Source organism: Arvicanthis niloticus, unplaced genomic scaffold (assembly GCF_011762505.2).
Source record: "Arvicanthis niloticus isolate mArvNil1 unplaced genomic scaffold, mArvNil1.pat.X pat_scaffold_733_arrow_ctg1, whole genome shotgun sequence".
Taxonomy (NCBI): domain Eukaryota; kingdom Metazoa; phylum Chordata; class Mammalia; order Rodentia; family Muridae; genus Arvicanthis; species Arvicanthis niloticus.
This window is the reverse complement of record NW_023046339.1, coordinates 34,800-44,093: the sequence shown is the minus strand read 5'-3', so window position 1 is coordinate 44,093 and position 9,294 is coordinate 34,800. Positions and strand designations below refer to the sequence as shown.

Sequence of the window (9,294 nt, the reverse complement as noted above, 5' to 3'; positions counted from 1 at the left end):
TCTATGAGGTGATAAGAAGAAGGTACATTCTTTCGTGTTTGGGTGAAATGTTCTGTAAATGTCTGTTTGGTCCAGAATTTCTGTTTATTTTTTGTCTAGAGGACATATCTGCCAGCAAGAGTATTAAAGTTTCCCACTATCAGTGTTTGAGGATCAGTATGTGATTAAAGTTGTAGGAGTGTTTCTTTTAGGAACTTGGGTGTTCTTGTTTAATGCACAGATGTTAGAATTACAGTATACTTTTCCTTTGAGTATGTAGTGTCCTCTATCTCTTATGATTAATTTTGGTTTAAAGTCTAGTTTTCCAGATATTACAATGGCTATTCCAGCTTGCTTCTTAAGTTTGTTTGCTTGGAACATTTTATCCCATCTCTTTATTCTGAATTGCTCTTAATCTGTGATGTTAAGCTCTGATTCTTGGATGAGTCTGTGGATGCATGTTGTTTTGAACCCATTCTTTTAGTGTTAGTGGAGTTTTCCTTTGATGGCTATATAGTTTCTCTTCTGAATAGTTTAGCTTTGAAATATATTTTGTCAGATATTAAAATGGGCATACCAGTTTGTTTATTAGGTGTATTTGCTTAAAATACCTTTTTCCAACCCTTTACCATGAGGTAATATCTATCCTTGTTGTTAAGGATCTTAGATGTAGCAGAACAATAGATTCTGTTTTCACATGTCTTTTATTAGGAGATAATTGATGCTGAGATATTTCAATGACTAGTGATCACTGATTTCCTGTTATTTTGTCATTGTTCTTATTGTTGTTCTTGGTGGTAGTGAGGGTGATGTGTGTATGTGAGTGTGTTTCCCCTCTTTTGATTTTGGTTCCCTGTAGTTTCCTGGGTATCATTAACCTCTTTAGGTTGAGTTTTCTTTCTAGCACTTTTTGTAGATGTATACATCTTGTTAAATGTGTTCTATTATACATTTTGTTATAATATAACAAAATACAGCTTGTTAAAATGTGTTCTATTATAGAATTTCTTATTTTCCTCATTGATCTCTTAGAGGCTGCAATATATCTGTCCAGGAGCTTCTTGCCTTTAAGTCTCTATTGAAAAGTCAGGTACAATTTTAATTAGCCCTTATTCCCTTGCCTTTTTCATATTGTTTATTTTTTATTTTATTTTTTTATTTTTATTTTTTATATTTTTTGTGTAAACATTATGTGCTGACAGGAATTTCTTCTCTGATTGAGTCTATTTTATATACTGTACGCTTCTTGTACTTTGATAGGCTTCTCCTTCTTTAGGTTAGGAAATTTTTTTTAATGATTTAATTGCAAATATTTTTTTTTGTTTGACCTGGTTTCTTTACCTTCCTTTATTCCATTATTTACAGATTTGTTTTTTAATTGTGTCCTAGATCTTGGTTGTTTTGTGTCTGGTTATATTTACATTTAATATTTTCTTAACCAAGCTATCCATTTCTTCTATTTTGTCTTTAATGCTTGAGGTTCTTTCTTCTACTTCTTGTATTCTGTTGGTAAATCTTGTCTCTCAGTTCTTAATTTTTTATTTCTAGTTTTCCCTCAGTTTGGGTTTTCTTTGTTGATTCTATTTCCACTTCCACATCTTTGTGTTTGCACTGATATGAAGAGTCTAGGAACAAGAATCTTCTCAAAATGTAGAGATATATGTTATTAGACATCAGAGAGAGAGGGGACAGCTCCAGTGGAGAAAGGTTGATCAGCAGACACTGGGCTACGGTTAGGAACAAAAACGTTTGGTGCTCTGCTGCACAGTTCTGTGACTAACAATGATGACGGTGCATCATGTGTTTCAGAAAAGTGAAAGGGGAGTTTCAACAAGTCACCCTTTAAAGAGAAGTTTAAGGCAATGGGTAGCTAACCCTGACTTAAGTATCACACGATGAATATGTGTCTCAAAAGATCATAGGGTAACTACACAAATATGTACATTTTTGTTTTGTTTTCTGTGTCAGTTAAGAGACAAAGTTAAGGAAAGCTTCTCCACCCCCTGCTTCTGGGTTAGGTTCACGTGCACCTGCGTGCTCTTGGTTGACCAGGTGTGAACATCATCTCCTTCCTGCTTTCAGAGTACTGGTATTTTCTCAGCAGTACTCCTGAAGCACACCTACCCAAAGGGCACTGACACATAGAGGCATTTTTTTTCCTGGTAAAAGATGTAAAAATCCAAATTCTTTTCTTCTTAGCTACTGGGTTGATGAGGATGCAGTATATTTCATTTGAGGATAAATTTAGATTTGTGAGTTATTTCCTCTCTTCCTCTCACTCACTGCTCTCTGGATGGCCGAATATGCATGTTCTCTTCTGGCTTTTAGGAATAGCATTTTCTGTGCAAATATGGTTTACTTTTGCAATATATCCTACAACACCACACCACTGGGCTTCTTTCCAAAAGGTCCCCATCTGCTGTGTGGTACCCAGGATCCCTAGGGTGGGATATATTTTATGTAAATAATTTCAGTCAAACTTTTACAGAGGTGTTTTGTAAATAGGACACTTTCATTTCAGGACTTGAAAGGGGGAAGGGAAGAAAGCAAAAGAAGTTTCTAGAACGCTCATACTCTACCCAGACTGCATATGGCTTCAGGTTTAATTACTTTGCCAGGTTGAATGAAGCTTATCATAGACGAAGATCTGCTTCAGTCTCTCTTCGGTGCTGTTCAAGCAAGGACTTGGCTAGTCAGAACTGTGCTAAGAAGAGGTGAGTGCATCAAGTAGCACTACATTTTTTTGTTCCAAGGTATTTTTTCATTCTTCTTCATTTGTATGTCTTTCAAGAGTACAATGAAAACTGATAGGTAAAACTGCTGGTTGTGTGAAGGTGAAACTCAGGGATAGAAGTCCAGGGAATTGTGCTGCTTTTGGTCAATCACTTAAAGATGCTACTCAGTTATTGGATGAGGTAGCTATGATAGGGACCTTCATGCTAGATGAAACAAGGCTTCAAGAGAACCTCTATAGATAAGAAGACTACAGTCGAAGGACTAAGTTCTCAGTTCTGGCTGAGTGTGCATCCCATGTGTTCCCTTATTTACTCTCAGCAGGAGCCCTTAAGACTCTACATTCTAAGTTTAGTGATGGTGTCACTGTCTCAGCCCATTATTCCTAAGCTCATGCTCAGCTTTTCTTGCCTGGCACTCTCACTATGAAGGCTTCCACAGGGTCTCACTCCCTATATGTGATCATGGTCACCCCAGCTATTGTCTGAACCTAGCAATGTAATGGCTGACACATAGTGCTTGCCTGCTGAATGACACCCACCACACTGCAGTACTTCATAAGTGTTAGCTTATTTCTGTCAGCAGCACAACATGCAGTGGCACTACCCTTACCTCCTTTCCACTGGGTTTGATACCAAGTTAGGTTAGCTCACTTATTGACCCTCTCAGTCTAAACACATGGCAATTCCTTAAGACTGGTGACAAACTTCAGTGTTTTTCTTTTCTGTTCATACAGGCAGAGGCAATACTGGCTATGAGAAGATTGAGAACGAGTAAGAATGGTGAGAGGTGCATGGTTTTTTTCCCACAAGCCAGTGCAAGGATTCGGTGTAGATTATCATTTCTGTTGGTCAGGACTGTCATTCAAGTTATGATGCCCATAGCCACTGACGTTAGATTGCAGCTTTTTATTTATTTATTTTAATTGTTTTCGTGTTACAAAAACACTAACTTCAAGATTTATTTTTGTAACTTTTGAAACAGAGAAAACAACACACTCTTGGGGGAAAGGTGAGGGTAGAGGAACAGGCCCTGGGTAGAGATCACAGCACCTGGAGTTTGCGAGGAGAGCCACACACACTGCCACACAGCACAGGGGACAGCTAATGTCCGAGGCTCCTTCGACCAGTTCCTGCGCCATGCAAAGCTCATCATGAAACAAGTCCCACTCGTCCTCAGAGTCTGTCAGCTCCTCGTCCCTACCTGCAGCCAAAAGCATAAGCAACATCTCGCCCAGCTCAAAGATGACAACCTCCTCTTCATCATTGTCAAAGGGGTTGTTTTCTCTCTCCACAATGAGCTCTGAGAAGTGGCTCCTTCGTTGGGCCTGGTGTCTGTTTGGGTATCACTTTCTGTCTCTGTGGCTCCTCTCTAGAGCCATCAGGGAATGCATGCTTGTAATAAGTTTCCTCCAAACGGGCGACTCCCATGTTCTTCATCAAAATACCTGCACGCCTTGTTGCTCATGGCCTCCTTGTATTTCTGAATGAGTTTCTGCTTCTCTTCTTTCTCCTCCACCCAGTACTCACTTGGAATGAAAGTTACAAGTGGTCTGGCATTTGGGGCAGGACTTTATGATCTTGTTCTCAAATTGTTTAGCCCTTCTCTACTTGCGAATGCACTTGAGACAGTTGGTGTGGTTGCAGTTGGAGAGGATCCCAAAGTGATGCTCACAGGGGTTGGCTTTCTCATATACCACCTCCTTGCAGATCCCACACACCATGTCCCTGCTGTGCTGAACAGCAAAAGAGAGCTCCATGTCCTTCTCATGGGCCTCAATGCAAGATTTTATGTGCTGTGACCTCTGGGCAGCATCCATTGGGTGTAGGACCTGCATGCCACACATGTCACAGGAGTCTCTGTGGAGATACACACAGTTTTCCCCATAGTGACACTTTCCCATTGCAGCATAGGGCCAAAGCTGCTTCTTGTCTCCATCTTAGTTGGCTCCTTCTCTGACTATTCCTTTGTCACTGAGCCCTGCAGGGGTACTTCAGTGCAGGAAGTGGTAGTATGGCCTCTTCTGAACCTGCTCCTACAGTTCGAAAGTTTGGGTTTCATGACTTAGCTCTGCCTGGATTCATTTTAGCAAGAAGAAAGACTTGAGGAAGAAACAAGGGATGGTTTTGCACTCAGATCTGTGGCAGTCACTTTTTCCTGTCTCAGTGGCTTGCTGTGTTCTTATCTGCAGCAGTCTCTGTAAACAGAGTACCCTCTTTGAAAATATTTGCACATATATTATAGACTGTCATGAAAGTATCGACAGTTATCTCCTTCCTTACAAACCTCATGCATAAAATATCTGCAGGTGACCTGTATTGTCTAGCCACCACCACTGCCATCGCTGGTGCCGCCCCCTCCTCCCACTCCTGGAGATAGAGCAGCAACTGTGGGGATAGAGGTGAGGGAGGTTACTGCCACAGCTCGCTGCTGCTGCTGCTTCTGCTCCGGATGTTGTGGCTGTTAAGGGAGCTGCAACCTCCACCATTACTGTTTATCGATTGCAGCTTTTTATATCTCTTTCTCTTACCCCTTCCTTTCTAGGAATGAAAAAGTTTTGGACTTGAGTTCAGCTCTAAGGTACTCGGAGATCAGACTGGGAACCTGGAGTATCATGTACAGGAAAAGGTGAGGCCTTGAGTATGGACTGAGGGAAATGTCTATGTAGCTGATAGGCCTTCGCTGGACCAGGAGGGAATTGCTGCTGTCCTGATGGAAGGTTTCATTTTATGAACTCCTAGGAAGCTTCAACTTCCCCTCCAAGGCAGTCTTTTGAGTCCTGCTTTTCACTGTTACACAGGCATTATTATTACTTTGCTGTGTCGTGACTGGGTATTGTGTGTCAATGTCCTCTAAGCTAATGTGGCACAGAAGCTTAATGGGTGAGGTGAAGAAAGGTCTTGTGGGATCAATGTAAAACATACATCACTAAAGACTGTAGTTATGTTCCTGCATTAACAGTGAATTTCCCATATTAGAGTGTGCATACTATGGGAGATGTCTGTAGATGGTGATATCCACCTGTTGTCTACTTAACACAGAGTACAGTGATCCCACAGAAAAGAGCACTAGCCAGAGACAGCCAGTTTTTACAGAGAAGAAGGTCTTACTGTTTATATGAAGACTTAAAAACTTATAATACATCGTTGATTTTCCACACCGCTTGAAGTTTATTTTCTCATTTTGGATATAAATGGTCATTATAACCTATACTGATGACTTTAGGAAAAACAGTTTTTGTCTTGGAAGTAGATGAGGTAGACAGCTGACCAGGAGAGCAGTGCAACCCAGGTCCAACCAGCAGAGCCTCTGCATCACACAGGAGGAGGGGAACTCACTAACTTTACATCTTGAGAAAGACTAACTTGCAGTAAAAGCAGTAGGTTCACCCTGTTCTGTAACAATGCTGTGACTCCAGAACATAGTGAGTAGGAATGTCTGGCACACGCCTCAGCCGTCAAGCATCCAAAGAGATATGGAAATAGTGGTGGTGACTCTCAATTACTTCCACATTGCCTGGCTCTCCTCCAGGACTACCTCTCCCCCCTGCCATGTCTTGACTGCCATTCTATTCTTTTCATATTCCATCCCTGTGGGGCTTTAACAATACTTAGGCAAATACACAAATATGAAATGTGGAATTGGCATTGTCACTATAATTATCTCTCAATCAAACATCATTTTGTAAGACTCAAAGGTTTCAGAGAGGACATTGGTAAAGATATTATGTAGATAGATTTTTAAAATTTTTAATATCCATTGTTCTGCAGAATCTGAACAAAGCTATATCCTTTTCATCCCACCATCCTTCTAAATTCTTTCCCCTCAAATAATTTCATATGTCTGATTCTTCAAATCTAACGAAAGTAGAATTCAGGTTACTCTCCATATTTTGAAATCTCAGTTTAAGTTCAGACTGTGACAATGGGAGATAGGCAGGAAGGGGTATATTACATATGAAACCCTGGCTCCTAAGAGAGAATCAGCGAACACTAAAATTCCAGCTAATTCTAAGGTTTAGAGAAATAACTGCAGTCTGTTACTCTACTGCATGAGCCTGTAACAATGTATTCTACACGTGGAAAGCAATATGGCTGTACTAGAGGAAGCCCTGTGCCTTGCCTTCTTTCGCCTTTGAAGTCTGAGCTCTCCTTTTGGGGCTCAACAGCCTTGGACAAGGGGACTTACCTAGGTGTTTCACCTGTTTTATATTTTAATAGATATTATAATAATGTGAGACTTATACTGTCATATGGAGAGTTTAAAATGCAAATTTATGAAGAATATTAGGAAAGTATCTGGCATGTAGTATGTGCAATAAAAATGTTCACAATCCTATTTATCATCAATACTATTTTGTTTTATTTTCTCCTTGATGCTTATCAGTGAACATACTTTGTGTATTTTCTTATCTCTTTTATTATCTGCTCTATTAGAAGGGCAGTTTCTATAGGATAGCTGGTACCTAACATGAAACAGATATATATTCACAAACACTTCAGAACATAACAGATGGCAAACATTACATCAAAGTTGGTGAAAAAAAAAACAAAAAGGCTGAACACTTCTAAATAGGTTTCGGTTACAGATGCTCAGCCCTCCTCAAGGCCAGGGATGTAGCAACCCGAGGTTTGAAGTCTTCTCTGGACAGGGCTAGTCTGGACAAACTTTCTCAGAGCTATTTTCATGTGAATCTTCTCTATTGCCTGGGACATCAGCTGAGGAGCAAGGGGCCTGGATGAAAACTACACAGATTTTTACAGCATTGAGAGAGATGGGCTTGGATAGAAACATGTCTTTGACTTGTTTCTAAACTTGCTATGGGTCTGTTGTTTTGGCTTTAGAGCTTCTGCGCACTGACTCAGGAGGATCCTAATCTGACTGGGGATAATTTTTTTCCTTTTTAAAAAAGTCAAATATCTCTGATAGTTCAATTGTGAGTAACCAGGTCACAATGCTATGTGTGTCTTCATGGGTTCAGAGTCATCTTGGACTCCACCCAAGGATACACAGGACATCCAGTTGAAAAGTAGGATATATTGCATATAGCAGCTAACAGCCCAGGCAAATTCATTCTTCAAACAGCTTTAATCTATGTGAATGTGAAGCTCATTAAAGGTAAAAGTTAAATGAGTGGATATGGTATAATTTTCTCTCACCAGGAAACACAATGTGAGTCATGTGGTTCAGAGAACAAGATATACCTGGGAGATTTAAATTGCATTCATGGGAGGACCTGTGAGATATTATCCCATCCTTGGAAAAGGGCCTGGATATACAAAAAGATGGACAACTTGCTACTATCCATGAAATGCCCATAACAGTTAGGAACACAAGCTTGCAATTTAGATAGAAAGGAGTGCAGCTTGGTGAGTTGTCAAAGTAGATGCATTCTGTAAAAACCTGTCAAAACAGGCTTATCTCCATGTGGGTAAATGATTGGCTAGATTTTAAAAGCTGTGACAGAATAGTGTGATTTTCCAGGTCTGGCTCGGCTCACATACCCAGCCTAGTGGTCCTACACTGGAGGCTCTCTGCAGCATTCCCTTACATCCTCATCCTGGGATTGCCACATTCCTTGCTGCCACCCTGAGCTTGACCCTGCACATGCACTTGAAGTTTCCATCTGGAAGACCCTCACCTGTGGCTTAGTTGTAAATTCCATGTACAAGCTGACACTGTCCAAATCTTAGTTTCCTTCTTTTGCTTAGAGCCTGTGCTTAGAACAGTTACCTCACACATACACCAGCCTCTTTTCATGCTCCTGGAGGATTTCCTAAAAAACACCAAAGTTACTATGGATGTAGCATAAGCTTTATAACTGTTCCCTCCCTCTGTCTGAGAATTCTCATCTCAGGAAATGAGACCATTACCCTCTCCATGAAGCTGAGTGGAAACAATGGTACTTGCAAGCTTCCTTCCGCACTACAAGCCTGACTCTCACACACATAGTCTGTCAATAAGTTTCATTTCCTCTTCCTCCAAATGCCCACAGCATCCTCTCTGCTCATCCTGTTTAAGCCAGACTGTCAACAGGAGGACCTGGAGTATTTTTCTTGTCTCTCAAGCCTTCACAGTAAAGTCCTCAGATAGCTGACAGAGTGGCTTTTAGAAAGTATGGCCAGCAAAGTGGAGAGAGGGTTCTGTTGGGCAAGATTTTGGCATCCAAGCATGAACATTTGAGTTCAGTCTCCCAGTAGAAACATAAAAGCTGTGTACTACAATCATCACTGGGGAGTGGAGGAGGAGCAGAGACAAGAGACTTCCAGGCTCACAGGACAGACTGCCTAGGCAAACAATGAGCTACATTGTCAGTGATAGATGCCATCTCAAAAAGTAGGATGGACAGCACCTTAGGAAGTAACCTATCATCAACCTTTGGCCTTCACAGGCACACACAACCATACATATATATGTACCCTCATGCACATATATGCATAAACATGCAAACCCATAGACATATACAAATGCATCACACACACATACACACCACCACCACCATCATTATCAGGACAGGAACCCATGCTTTCTTATAATGTGTTATCTCTCCATTACCTTCCTAGAGTCCAGGATCCACTTCTG

The 9,294-nt window shown here is 40.8% G+C and overlaps 1 pseudogene; it reads right to left on the bottom strand.

Annotated features, from left to right (window-relative positions):
* Positions 1-3,897: 3,897 nt before the first annotated feature.
* On the bottom strand, positions 3,898-5,200 carry LOC117702355 (E3 ubiquitin-protein ligase makorin-1-like; annotated as a pseudogene).
* Between the last annotated feature and the right edge of the window lie 4,094 nt (positions 5,201-9,294).